This window comes from Rhinichthys klamathensis, unplaced genomic scaffold (assembly GCF_029890125.1).
Source record: "Rhinichthys klamathensis goyatoka isolate OS25496 unplaced genomic scaffold, OSU_Roscu_1.1 h1tg000111l_1, whole genome shotgun sequence".
Classification (NCBI taxonomy): Eukaryota; Metazoa; Chordata; class Actinopteri; order Cypriniformes; family Leuciscidae; genus Rhinichthys; species Rhinichthys klamathensis.
In genome coordinates this window covers 7081399-7096856 of record NW_026606649.1, presented here as the reverse complement: position 1 = coordinate 7096856, position 15458 = coordinate 7081399, and positions in this window count along the sequence as shown.

Below are 15458 nucleotides of genomic sequence, written 5' to 3'. Positions count from 1 at the left end.
TACTAACATTCAAACAGCTTAAAGAGGATGCAGTGAGTGTAGATCTGACTGTTGGAGAAGCTATGTGTTTCAGAGTGTGTTGAGCAGGAACTGAAGATTTAATATCCCCCACGTGAGTGTAACAAACGGATTGAGGCCTCTGAACAGCCTTATCGTGTGAGTGAATTGCAGTGCTTTTGCCTTAATGATACACATTGATTTATGGCTGTGGAATTGAAGTTAACACGAGTGTGGTGTGCTTTTGCTGAGAAGTGGCCCCGCCCCATGCTTACACGTTTGTGGAAAGTTGTTACTATATCTGTTCTCCATCAGAAGCCTAGAGTGCTACAGCTGAGCTGAAAAGCAGCCTGTACTGTGAAGATCCTTACCTGTTATCCTTACTGTCTGAGTCTGGAAGTATGCAGCATCGCTGGTGAAGGAAGCTTGTGAACCACTGTCCCACTACTGTGAACCGAAGAGTACTGTTTACTGTGAAGAATCCTTACCTTTCTACTTACTGTCTGAGTCTGGAAGTGTGCAGCATCACTGGGAAGTAAGCTTTTAAACCACTATCTCACTATCGTGAACCGAAGAAAGTACTTTGTACTGTGAAGATCCTTACCTGTTCTCCTTACTGTCTGAGTCTGGAAGTTTGCAGCATCGCTGGTGAAGTAAGCTTTTAAACCACTGTCTCACTACCGTGAACCGAAGAAAGTACTTTGTACTGTGAATAATCCTTACCTGTTCTCCCTGAAAGCATGCAGCATTGCTGGTGAAGTAAGCTTGTAAACCACTGTCTCACTATTGTGAACCGAAGAAAGTACTTTGTACTGTGAAGATCCTTACCTGTTCTCCTTACTGTCTGAGTCTGGAAGTGTGCAGCATCACTGGTGAAGTAAGCTTTTAAACCACTGTCTCATTACCGTGCACCGACGAAAGTACTTTGTACTGTGAAGAATCCTTATCTGTCCTCCTTACCGTCTGAGTCTGGAAGTATGCAGCATCGCTGGTGAAGGAAGCTTTTAAACCATTGTCTCGTCACCGTGCACCGACGAAAGTACTTTGTACTGTGAAGAATCCTTACCTGTCCTCCTTACCGTCTGAGTCTGGAAGTATGCAGCATCGCTGGTGAAAGAAGCTTTTAAACCACTGTCTCATTACTGTGCACCGAAGAAAGTACTTTGTACTGTGAAGAATCCTTACCTGTTCCCCTTACTGTCCGAGTCTGGAAGTATGCAGCACTGTTGGTGAAGGAAGCTTTTAAACCACTGTCTCGTTACTGTGCACCGACGAAAGTACTTTGTACTGTGAAGAATCCTTACCTGTCTACTTGCCTTCTGAGCCCCGAAGTGTGCAGCTGTCGCTGGAAAAGGAGTGTTGACCTGTCTACTTACCTTCTGAGCCCCGAAGTGTGCGGCTATCGCTGGAAGAGGAGTGCTCATCTGACTATCTTCCTTCAGAGTCTAAGGTGTGCAGCTATCGCTGGAAGAAGAGTGCTTACCTGTCTACTTACCTTCTGAGTTCCGAAGTGTGCAGTTATCGCTGGGAGAAGAGTGCTTACCTGTCTATCTACCTTCGGGGCCGTGGAGTGTGTAACATCCCGGGGAAGGAGCCCTCGATCTGCCAAGCTGCTCCGGGGAGAAGGCCCAGCAACCGTTACCATCCTTTTCTTTACTTCCATAAATACAGTGCTTAATAAAGATTGTTACTCTTTTGAAACTACCTATGTTTCTGTGTCCCTCTGTTGCGTGCCCGTGGTGTCGGCTCCTCGCGGTGGTGTCTGGAGTCAGGGGCGGCTGGTCATACGAGTCTGCCCCGGCCTGCACCGGTGACACTTGTGTTCGTGCTGCAGAAGCTACTGAGCCTATTAGCTTTACTACAGCAAAATCTTCTGCTCCTATGCTACTACGGTGAGCATCAAGTGATTATGGACAACACCATACGCCACATGCTCTTAGGTCCACCGTGGAGGACAACCAGGAGGGAAACCAGTAGAAAATTGAGTAAGACCTGGTAGAACCAGCAGTTGGTGGGACAACTTTTGTCAATGGTGTTGTTGTGGAAGATGAATGGAGGGAGAACTTTTGCATGTCCAAAGCATCTCTCGCCTAACCTGGCCCTAGCCAGATGAATTTCGCTCCGCCTAGCTTCACTCATCCATCTGGAACCGATCCATTGAAATGGCGTTTCAGAAGGCTGGGCCTTATCAAAAATCCTTGCATATGATTGGATAAGCCACTTGTCTGTCATCTTTATCGACGTGCTATTTCAACCACTCACACTGAAGCCAACCCGTGACGCTGAAGAATCCGGTCGGGAGAAGGCACTGATCTATATAACATCGTTTCCACCAACAAAAGCCTTAAGAGCCGTTCTCTGATGTTCTTTTAATGAAACAATATTAGGTAGATTGGACAACACGGATGAAATAGCAGCATCAATGTTAACGCTTGTTTCCTCGATGCGAGCCGCCATTGTTGTCTGAATCAAAACAGTCTCACGGTCGCTTCTCCACTACGTCACATCTATGAAACTCCCGCCCTGCGTCCTGATTGGCTAAACCATAAAGTTGGTTGGATAAATCACTCTCAATGGAAGAGGTTCCAGATGGATGTGAGTGAAGCTAGGCGGAGCGAAATTCATCTGGCAAGGGCCAGGTTATCTCTCGCCGCCCTGAGCGAAGAACTTAGTCCGTATATCGAAGGGCAAACAACAAACATGAGGGCACCAATTGAGACGCTCAAAAAGGTTGCGTTAATGTCACAGGCTGGAGGGAGGTGTGTGTGGGGGCTCTGCTTGTCGACCGCCCCTCCCTCCTTCTACTGTACCTTCCCCCCCTGGGGAGCTACCCCGCAGCTCAAGGACGACGGACAACAGAGTAAAAGTAATCTCAAGTTTATTTATTTAATTAATAGGCAATCTCAAGGGGAGAGAACAGGCCAACCGTTCCTCCTGTGTCGACCAGTCCGACCTGGATGACAGCAGTGGGGATTGAGCTCGAGTCGCTAGGCCAACGAGACTGCAGATCGAGTGGATGGTATGTATTCAGTATGCTCCCTCTTTATGCTCGGAAGCAGGGCTGGATACAACAGCGAGGATGTGGCTCGGTTCACTGGCTCAGCGGGACTTCAGCATAGACTGTTAAACAGAGTGTGTTAGTATGGATTCAATATGCTCACTCTTTCTTCTCAGATACAGGGCTGGATGCAGCAGCGAGGATGTGGCTCGGTTCACTGGCTCAGCGGGACTTCAGCATAGACTGGTAAGCCAGCAGATTAGGATGGATGCAATATGCTCACTCTTCCTCCGATACAGGGCTCGATGCAGCAGCGAGGACGTGGCTCGGTTCATGTGGCTCAGTTGACAACAATGAAGAATGCGATTTCGTCGTAGCTCTGTTCGTTCGGATGCCGCACAGGCCGCAGCTTTCTCTCCCCACTCGTGCTTCCACTACGACACACTCAACTGCACACGTGATTAGAACGGCCGGCACTGCACTCGCAAAACCTCACCCACCGAAATCAGCATGCGGGCCCCTGACGGCAGCCTTGGTGAACAGAATCTCTATGACAGGTGTAAACAAACTCTGCACTGCAATGTCGCATCTGAAGCGCTCCTCTTCTTTCCCCCCAAATTAATGTCTGCAGACGCAGTCCCGTTACAACCTCTTCAAGAAACAAAAGCGAAGTAAATCTTCCACCCAATAATACCATGACAGATCCTAATACTATGTTCAGTGAAAAGAGACCATCACTTATCTCTTTTTAAGCCTCGTGCTTTCCACCGCTGGCCACTTCCCCGCTGTCTCTTCACCCGACCTCCGTTGCGTCTCTGCGATTCGCTTCCCGCTCCGCCGCTCATGCTTCCTCTCCGTATCAACCTCTTTTATGTTCCTCATGGTCCAATCGCCCTTCCGGATCTTTCCCCGCTGCACAGCTGACAACAATCGCGCTCGTCAACTCTCCTTCCCTGTTTCTCCCTACTTCCGTGTTTTCCCGGAACCGGTCCCGTGTTACGCCGGCAACGTTCCCCGGGCCCAATTTCTGCAACTAAGGTTCCGCTTTTAGTCACCCCGTGACATTAACGCTGTATTACTTGAGCGATGAGGGACGGCTACGGAAGACTGCTAACGCCTTCGGCGTGTCACGACAGACTGTGTCCGTTGTTGTAAGGCAAACATGCAAAGCGATCGCTATCCACCTGGGTCCAAAAGACATCAAGTTGCCTTTTACGGAGTCCGAGGCCGAGGATCTGGTTTTGGGTTTCCATTGTGCTCATGGCATGCCGCAGTGTTTGGGAGCGGTCGACGGCACACACATCAAAATCAAGCAGCCATCTACCAACTCAATGGACTACATCAACAGGAAAGGAAAACATTCTCTTAATGTAAAGGCGGTCTGTGATTATAAGTACAGATTTATTGATGTTGCGATAAAGTGGCCTGGGAGTGTACACGATGCACAGGTTTTTGCTAATTCAAACCTCAACTTGTACTTTAAGACTGGCAAGATCCCTGCTCTAAAAAAAACAGATTGTGGACAACAAGGATGCCATACCAATTTTTCTTCTTGGTGACCCAGCCTACCCTCTGCTGCCTTACTAGATGAAGGAATATGCAAACGGTGGCTCCACACTTCAAAAACAGTACTTTGGGCTATGTTTGTGTAGGGCACAGATGGTCATTGAGTGTGCTTTTGGTCGCCTCAAAGCCAGATTTGCTGCACTGAAAAGGCCTATGGTCTATGGACATCAACTTGCAGGACCTGCCCCATGTCATTTACACCTGATTTGTTCTCCACAATTTTTGTGAGGACTAGAAGGAGACTGTGGCTGAACACTCTGTGTTGGGAACGATGCAAGGTGATAAAGACTTACAGCCTCCTACACAATTCAACAACTACCTCACAGACTGTAATGAGGGAGAGGGAAAGAGAGTGAGGAGAGTACTCAAAAAGTACATTGACCCTTAAAATGCTGGCCAAAAAGTTTTCTGTTTTGTCTACTCTAAAAAAAGTATTTAGTACATTCTCCAAAGGTAAATTGTATAATGCTTATTTTGAAAGTGTTGCATGTAATGTGTGTCCAGTGAAAATAAACAAATGACTGCTTTTTTTATTGTAAAATAAAGCTTTAGGTCAAAGAACAATTTTATAAAACAGGTAAAATTGTATAAAGTGCAACAGTGCACAAAACACACAAGAACTATGTACAACATGTCAACTACAACAGGTAAAAGAAGAATTACACAAAACAGGTCAAACTGTGAACAAAACTGAAGCACAGTACAGGCAACATAAAAACACATGAACCATATACAACAGGTACAATTATATAGTGCAAGAGTGCAGTCATTCTGTGTCATCTTGCAGCAGTGCATGTCTGTATGAAAATGACGTTTGCTGATGTGGGATGACACACATGTGATGGTGTAGGTGTGTAGCGTTCAGGGCAGTATTGTCCAGATTGGTTTGCTGGTTCATTGGGCCGAGGTGTGTGCAGTGTAGTTGGGTGCGGTGTTGTGTGCATGAATGATGGTGGGTGCCCTTGGAAATGCCCACTGTGACATCAGTGGGTTAGTTAGAATGTTTTGAAGCATCGGAAAAAAATGTTTGGTCCAAAACTGACAAAAACTACGACTTTATTCAGCATTGTATTGTCTTCCGGTTCTGTTGTCGAGCCGCGTTCAGTGATGCTGATGACGTAAGACGCTGCTGACGTGTATCTGGTGCGTCCGTGTATTTGGGTTCAAATAAATATGGCTGGGCAAAAAAATGCAAGTCTTCCTCTGTGTCGAAAACCTTAGACATGTTTGCGAAGATTGTTTTGTTTACAGCGTGCATCTCCCTCAGACTGTAAACAAAGCTCGGGCGCACCAGATAACGCGTCAGCAGCGTCTTACGTCATCAGCATCACTGAACTCGGATTGACAACAGAACCGGAAGAGAATACAATGCTGAATAAAGTCGTAGTTTTTGTTATTTTTGGACCAAAATGTATTTTCGATGCTTCAAAACATTCTAACTAACCCACTGATGTCACATGGACTACTTTGATGATGTCTTTATTGCCTTTCTGGACAAGGACAGTATACCATACATACATTTTCAACGGAGGGACAGAAAGCTCTCGGACTAAATCTAAAATATCTTAAACTGTGTTCCCAAGATGAACGGAGGTCTTACGGGCTTGGAACGACATGAGGGTGAGTCATTGATGACATAATTTTTATTTTTGGGTGAACTAACCCTTTAACATTTCCCTGTTTAACAGGTTGGCGTAGTCAGCTGTAGAGTTTCCCTTTCCGATGTTTCTCCCGTTACATCAGGATTATAAATATGGTATATGAGATCAGTTGATCTATTGACTCGTATTAACTATTATGAGATCGGTTAATCTATTATCAGTTTTTTAGACTGATTAATTGATGTGTTAATCAATTTGGGCTTTTTTTCATTTAACATAAACCTATCAATTGCTCAATAAGAATATTCCTTATTACATAATTTGTGTACGGTTATGGGCATTAGTAATTATTAATAATAATCATTGATACACATTTTTATTGCATTTTTAAAACATTTTCATAATTAATTGGACTAGAATAACATAAATGATAGACCTAAACATGAATCATATTTAAATGATATATTATAAAAAATGAATTTTAAAAGACCTATGATGAAACATTGACAGATGATTGTGACAGGTAGAGGGAAGACGGACTGAAGACAGGGTTATAAAATATCAACAAGGTTTTATTAACTAGAAGGCAGGCAGAAGAAACAGTGTGCACAAGAGCATAAATATAACAACACATACAACTAAAGACTGAACACAGAGGAACTAAATACACAGAGGTAACAAACTAAGTGGTGTCCAGCTGTGGTAGAAGATTTGTGTCCATGGGAACAGATGAGTGGTGGGAAACAAAGACCAAGGAACATGTGACTGATGAAAACAAACTGAACGTGAAACTAAAGATGAATGAGTCCAGATAACCATGACAATGTTTGAGTAATGAATGAACCTTAACACTCACATAATAAAGCGTAACATCCATTCCTTTGTATTTGGATATGTGTGTGTGTTTGGGGATGGTGTAGTAGTTTGTCAAGTAGTGACAGTGTCTCGCTGTATAGAACTTAATAACTATGTCTGTTTTGCTCTGTTGTGTCTGTTTGTGCTATTTTTAGTTCAGTTTCTTTCTCTCTCACACCCACACACACATGCAGAACACCCAGAAAAAGACAGCATCCTCGTGTGCATTCTTGAGAAGCACATTACAGACAGGATCCATCCAACGCTATCTCACACATTCCCAACACTTTCCTTTTGTAACTCCCATTATCGATGAACAATAGCTTTGCTTCTTCTTAATTTCCTCAGTTTTTTTGCATACGTCAAATATATCTGTTCTCATTCGCTCTCCCCAGGATACCCATAAACTGATGACTCATTGTAGACTCTATAGTCTCATTACACAGTATCTAGTGATTTCTCTCAGGAAAGCCCTTGCAGGTTAGTAATGTTGATGAGAACTCAGTTCAGCTGCATCATGGGGGCTGTATTATTTATCCTCCACTTGGAAATACCATCTAATCCAGCTATATTTGAGGACTGAGCTGTTTTCTCCATTTGAACTTGTACACTTAAATCGACAAACGATTGTTTAATGTACAGTAATAGCAATAGCATCCACTCTGTGGTCTATGGATTAAAATGGCTCTCATCCTATTTTTAACATCTGGATAAACATTTCCAACCACATATGAAACAGTTTTAAGTGGGTGACGACATTGTGGAACACGTCGTTAGAAGCATAATACTTTAAGAGACTTATTGAGGACATTAAAAGTCTATTTTTGCAGATCTTCAGGCTGTTCCCTCATCTGTCTCCTTATAAATCCATTTTCTCTTGATTATTCACCGTCTGGAGGGTGGGCTTCTGAAGTGTGCGTGCAGCTTCCCACACGTATCTCTCAGTGCTGCAAGGGCACAGTGGGATGGGGCTTGGCAACAGTATCCATGGCAACAGTTGCTGCAGCAGGCTGGTTAACACTTTGCTGACAGGTAACTCGACAGCCCTGTGCTCTTCACTGACTTTCTGTTCAATCTCTCTGTCATTTTGATGGGCATTTGTGATGATCAAATTGATTGGCTCATTGTGCCTTGGGAATGACTAAAGAACTGATAAAGTCAGCATTTGTTAGTGACTGATGATTTAGATTGTGTTTTATCATTTGATAGTTACTTATTTTTACTACTTTTTTCACCAAAGGTGATAATGACATCAGCTGAATTGTCAGTATTTTTCTCAAGACCCTAAAGAATGGATTGCCCTTTTGTGCATAATGTACTGTAATAATAAGATCCTCTTCTGCCCATGTGCAAGATGACCGCTGTCTGAGAGGAGAAGGTCAGGGTGAGGACACTTTGAGGTGTGATTTTCCCTCTCTTGCCTCATCCAGTCATTCCAGTCTTCACACCAGCTCAAACACACCAGGAGAAAAACATGAATAATTCAGCATAGCTTCTGTGTGCATATGCATGTTTGATTGTGTTAAAGGGATAGTTCACCCAAAAATGAAAATTCTGTCATCATTTTCTCACCCTCGATTCCCATTGACTTCAGTTGTCCACAAAATGGAAGTCAACGGGAACTGAAACTCCATGTCATTCCAAACCTTGTATTTTATTTTATTTGGAACACAAACACATTTTTTCAAAGAATTTTTCCCACACAGTGATGGTTCATAATGAAAACCGACAAAAAAAACATCATAAAAGATGAACTTTTATACCACTTTAGAAACCATATTCCAGGTTTTCTAAACAATAGTTTAGAGCAGGAGTAGCCAGATGGTGGCCATAAGGACGAGAGTCCCAGGCAGGGACGTGCACAGGGGGGTTGCTCAGGTTGCCCGGGCAACTGCCCATATGCCCTTCTCGACTCACGTTGCCCTTCCGAGAAAAAAAAATCGTACAATGGATGCAGAACTCCACTCCAAAAGGTTAAAAAAGGATTGTATTTTTTCCCGAAATCTAATCGTTTTTTTTTTTTAGAAGCGAGTTTTCCCCATCTGCCAATTCAATCCAGATTATTTATTTTCAAATTTAAAAAAATAAAAAATAAATAAATGATAATAATTAAAAAAAAAACTATAAACAATAATATGAGGAACTCTTTTTCTCATGTGTATTTTGGTGACATTTAACATATTACATTTTGTATAGCCTACTGTTTACAAAGTTGTATATCATAAACCTGTCATCTCTGACGTTTTGCGATCTTTATAAATAATAAGACCATAATATGAGGCATTGAGTTTGGACATAAACACAGTCAGATAAGGCCATTTGTATGGGCAAAATTCAACTGAATATATTCAGACATAATACAAAAACTATGAACAAGTGCAAGATTAATTCAATTCACAGAAATATTACTGGAGTGTGAGAACCATTATTATGCTGCAGGGATTTTCATGACTCAAGTCATGTTTTTCTGTGTCATTATTAGTAGTAGTTAACCCTTGTGCACTGTTCGATTTCTGTGCACACCCTGTATGGAGCGGGTCAAATTGACCCTAATTGGATTCAATACAATTCCTCAAAAATCACACTATGAAAAACAACAAAGATTTAGATACAAACTAAACTTTTAATATCAACATTTGTCAAACATTACAAAACAACATCTGAAAATATGATTCATGAAAATGTTTTTTTTTTAACCATTTTTTAAAACAGTTTTATTTTGACAAATTTTGAAAATAAACAGTATACTGACTTTTATGCATATATTTTACGTTTTATTTATTTATTTATTTATTTTACATTTTATGCTTTAAACATCATAACTGAACAATTAAATTTAGTTGTATAATGAAAATGTTTAATTTTCCTAAGTTAACTTTCCCTAGTTTCCTAAGACCATAGTTCCCAATAGTTTCCCTAGTTTCATTCATTTTCTGTATCTTCAACAACATTTTCCTCAATCTCTGAAGCATCCTCTAAATAACTCTGAAACATCTTCACTCAAACATCTGTATCAGTAGCACAGTCAAAAACCTGTGAAAATTACTTATTTTACTGTCAAACTTTGGGAGCTAATTTTTTCTGCTTGTTGAAGTCTCGTGCTACACTGAGCAAAATTGTGGGAAAGCTCATTATTCACTCACAGCGGATTGAGAAACCAAACATAACAAAAACGTACATATAATAAATGTTTTTTATAAATAGTTTGGCTCTGTAATGCTGCATTTGAAAATCCTACATAAAAGTTTTGGTTAAAGCTGCAGTCCGTAGCTTTTCCTCTTTGTCGCCATCTCTCTGTTCGAAATCTGTAACTGCAGTGATTCGCGGAATTATCATCTTTACGTGGGTTGTAAATCGGCACGAAACAGCGCGGATGAACACAGTGTTTTGAGGCGAGTGGTGCTGTCAGTCACCGCGCTGTGTGGATACTGTCATACAGAATCACAGATTCACTTTTTGAAAGTTTGACCAACATAAGAATTTTCATAAGAAAATGTCTTCTGAACAAGTAAGTAAAATCCATTTTTGTTCTGACCAACTAAGGGGGAAAAAGCATTCGACATGATAAGCTTTGTTAGATTTAATCAACGCGATTTACAGCAACCGTGCAAATTATAGCCTACTTTGTTCTCAAATTGTTCATGTTAACAACATCACATCAGCATTGCGTGACTAATGTTAAATTTAATGTGTTTTATGGTAACCTGTGTAGTTCAGAATTCATATTCTCCATAATAGCAAAACGAGAAAGGCACAACAAAGGAAACTCCATAACTGTGTGAATTAAGAAAACGTACTGTTACACGATTGACCTATTGAAATGTCTTAACTTACTTGTTCAGCAGAAAAAAGCCGTCTCTTCTTCCGTTTTGAACCCCTTCAAAACACGGAGTTCACGCACTTTTCAAAAGCCCCACCGATGTTTAAATCCTTGTGTTCGCATGAGACGGTTTCTTTCTCTTTCTCTAGCCACCTTAAATCCGAAGTACGAAGTCTTTTGGGTTTTATATCTGCTGAATCTCCAGTTGACACTGATGATTGTTGTTTGGATCTTTCTGGATGCCATAAGTTTAATTATGTAAAGTGCTGCGAGAAAAGCCTATACATCTAAACATCTCGTCACGCGCAGTATAGCCGGCTAGCCGAAACTCCTTCTTTATGTGTACGGGTGTGACGTAATGACGCAAAGACATGCTCGAATTTCCCGCGGAAACCCACCAGTACCACTGGAATTAAAATCATTATTACAAGCTAACCGTTTTGAATCTAGCTATGGCAAGCAGATAGTTTTGACCACTGGCAGAATAAGTTTTTTTTTAATATAATTATTTTGGATTATTTTTAACTTAAAAAAGCTACGGACTGCAGCTTTAAAAGCTAGGTATTTCAGATATATTGAATATAGAAATGAGAGCTTATTTTACTATGTGTCTGACAAAGATTTTCATCTGTAATTTGCAAATAATTTGATAAATTTGATAAATAATTAAACACTGTGATTTTAGCTTTTTCAAGTGTGTTTGGTTAGAGCACTTTTAGAAACACTTGCACATTAGAACTGGAGTTGAAGTTCCCTGACATACAAAAAATAAATGTTTTTATTTTGTCTGTACAGTTGCTTTTGAATGGCTCCTTATGAGGGTCAAATTGACCCGCGAACACCACGAACGTAATATTATTATTTTTTGTATATGTCAAAACACAGCAGCATGTTCAAACTTTACATGCATGTTCATGATGATAGATGAAAAAAAGTCACAAAATGTCAAGAAAAAAAACAAAGGTTTAATATTATTTCAGGTAGCTTGAAAAAAATAAATGATAGCTCATTTTTACCATCTGTGGCTGATAAAATATTTTTCTGTATTTAAATAAGTGTGGAAAAGCTATTTTTTTAGCTTCTTTAGGGGGGGGGAGGGGGTGCCTTTTTTTCAGGTCAGAGCAACTGCCCCTAAAAATTCCTGTGCACGTCCCTGGTCCCAGGTGGAGCAGAGGGAGGGAGGAGCCAAGGTGTAGCTGACAAGTCTATGAGCCTAGGTGGAGTGATGGGCTCAGCGGCTGGTGTTCGGAGCCGGGGATCCTCCTGCCAGGGCGGAGCTGGTGGCCGAGAGGTCCGAGATCTATCCACGCAGCATAGTAAACAAAGGAGGATCTGAAGGGAACCAGCGGAGGTGAGGCCGACGAACTGGCTGATTTTGGAAGGGAAGGCTGGGCATTATCAGTGACTATGACTTCAACTTGGTGCTGGGTGACGAAACAGGCTGGGCAGAAACAGTGGCAACGAAGAAGACTTTGAATTGGCTGGTAGACAAAGAAGAATCTGAGCTGGGCAGAACCAGCGGAGACGGGAAACTCGTGAAATGCCCATTTCTAAATCCCAATAAAAATTATAATTCACACAGGCTCAACTCATCTTAGCTCACCCACAGCAGCAGGATTGTGGGAAGGGTTTTCCTCCATACCCTCAAACTCCACTAGCAGTCCCACGGCGAAACATGATGTTGCTGGCTCACACACCTGGTCTGACATTTTTTGGGGTTTGGGCTCCAGGGCGATGGTGGGCTCAGTCCTTTTTTTCTGGCATACTCATTGAGGCAGGCTCTGGCTCTCCATCATTGGTGGGGACTGGCATCATATCTGTGCACCGTTGCCATGGCTGGCTGGGCTCTGGGTCTGGAGTGGTGACAGGTGTGAGGTGTGGCTGGATGATGTAGATGGTATCTTCTTCAGCTTCGCCTACAGTAAAAGAAGATCCATCCAACCACAGAATGAATTTGATGTTCTATTTTAAGGTCCAGCATATCCCCCCTAGACATCAGGAGATGGATCTCATCGTCCAGCCTGCACCTGAAATCTTCCATTATGGTTTGATTATTGAAAAATAAAAATAACGTCCGCTTTTGGCCCGTGAAAACTTTTCTTCTGGGGCTATAATAATTGCTGCTACTGTATATACATAGCAGTCCATTCTTCTGTAGCACTTGGGTATGTACATATAGAAGTGTTTTGTGTGAACTACGATAAAATTTCAATCATTAATTTTAATAGTCCTTTTTTAACTTCAATTGTTAAATGCTCAGTAGTGAAAATGAGTTCTTAGCTTTGTTGGTTTGCAGTAGCTGTTTTTTCCAATGGTGTCTTGTCAAACTTATTTTAGTTGGGCTTTGTTTTATAATTTATATATATATATATATAATAATTTAAAACAAAATCGTCATTAAAAATGTCATGCATCATACATGTCTCAATCTGTCTTGCACCGTAATGGCCATGTGGCATGAAAGTGGATAGCTAAACATTTCAGACGCCATCTATTCCCAACTGCTATAATTTTCCTGGGGGAGATTTCAGCCAGGTTAAATGTTTTTTTATTTTTTATTTTTTTATTTTTTTTTATTAAACCTGATGTAATGTTTTTAACACATTCACATGCAATTAAACGGTGTCTATCATTCTGACATTAGAGTACATCTCTAAACTATCTTTTCTCTTGAAATGCCAGTCTGCTCCGACTGGTCTATACAGAATAGCCGAAGATGTAATTTAGAGTCTATGTGCACTGAGGTGTGGATAACACATCCAAGTAACTCCAAGTAAGTCAATGTATATACTTTGTCACTGGAAGGAAAGAAGATACAGAGATAGAGATATTTGTAGTTAATCAATTATACATCATATGTGCATGTCTGTCCATACTACAGAGAAATGCTGACACTATATACAGTAGGAAGTTAGTCATCAATGTACAAATTACACAGTCTTTGATGATGTTAGTTAGGTGGAAACAGATGAAACGGATAATACAAAGAATGGCAAAGGAAAATGAGTAAAATAAGGCCTCTGTTTAAGCCTGGGATGTGTGAGGGGGGTGATGGTGAGCGTTTTATCACAATGGGACATTCATAGCTTGTTGGCAGCATTGCAGGGATATAAATCTTTGAAGACCTGCAGTGTATGTTAGAGCCCACACAGCTCTCTACATCAGCTAACAGTGCAGAGGTGCATTCATGAGTGTGTTACCACACCGTATGTGGGATTAATAAAGGCAAAGGTTGTGTGTGCTTGTGTATGTGTTCACATGGCAGAGATGTAGCTTGATTCTGTGTGTCCTTTGTACAATAAATATGTTTAATTTCCAAATGTATTTCATATCCATTGCTTTTTACTAGGAGAAAAATCCACAATGGACCCAGATTGTCCTTATCCCCTTTACTCCTGATCCCTGAAGACTTAACTAAATATGATGGATTGTGGGGTCGCTGGATCACAACAGGCACAAAGTTGAAGGTGGAATTCCTGCTTTGTTCTTACTCACATTGTCTGTGGAGAAATCTATGGCACATTGTTATATATATATATACACTCACCGGCCACTTTATTAGGTACCCCATGCTAGTAACGGGTTGGACCCCCTTTTGCCTTCAGAACTGCCTCAATTCTTCGTGGCATAGATTCAACAAGGTGCTGGAAGCATTCCTCAGGGAGTTTGGTCCATATTGACATGATGGCATCACACAGTTGCCGCAGATTTGTCGGCTGCACATCCATGATGCGAATCTCCCGTTCCACCACATCCCAAAGATGCTCTATTGGGTTGAGATCTGGTGACTGTGGAGGCCATTTTAGTACAGTGAACTCATTGTCATGTTCAAGAAACCAATTTGAAATGATTAGAGCTTTGTGACATGGTGGAAGTAGCCATCAGAGGATGGGTACATGGTGGCCATAAAGGGATGGACATGGTCAGAAACAATGCTCAGGTAGGCCGTGGCATTTAAACGATGCCCAATTGGCACTAAGGGGCCTAAAGTGTGCCAGGAAAACATCCCCCACACCATTACACCACCACCACCAGCCTGCACAGTGGTAACAAGGCATGATGGTTCCATGTTCTCATTCTGTTTACGCCAAATTCTGACTCTAACATCTGAATGTCTCAACAGAAATCGAGACTCATCAGACCAGGCAACATTTTTCCAGTCTTCAACTGTTCAATTTTGGTGAGCTCTTGCAAATTGTAGCCTCTTTTTCCTATTTGTAGTGGAGATGAGTGGTACCCGGTGGAGTCTTCTGCTGTTGTAGCCCATCCGCCTCAAGGTTGTGCGTGTTGTGGCTTCACAAATGCTTTGCTGCATACCTCGGTTGTAACGAGTGGTTATTTCAGTCACTGTTGCCCTTCTATCAGCTCGAACCAGTCTGGCCATTCTCCTCTGACCTCTGGCATCAACAAGGCATTTCCGCCCACAGAACTGCCGCTCACTGGATGTTTTTTCTTTTTCGGACCATTCTCTGTAAACCCTAGAGATGGTTGTGCGTGAAAATCCCAGTAGATTAGCAGTTTCTGAAATACTCAGACCAGCCCTTCTGGCACCAACAATCATGCCACGTTCAAAGTCACTCAAATCAACTTTCTTCCCCATACTGATGCTCGGTTTGAACTG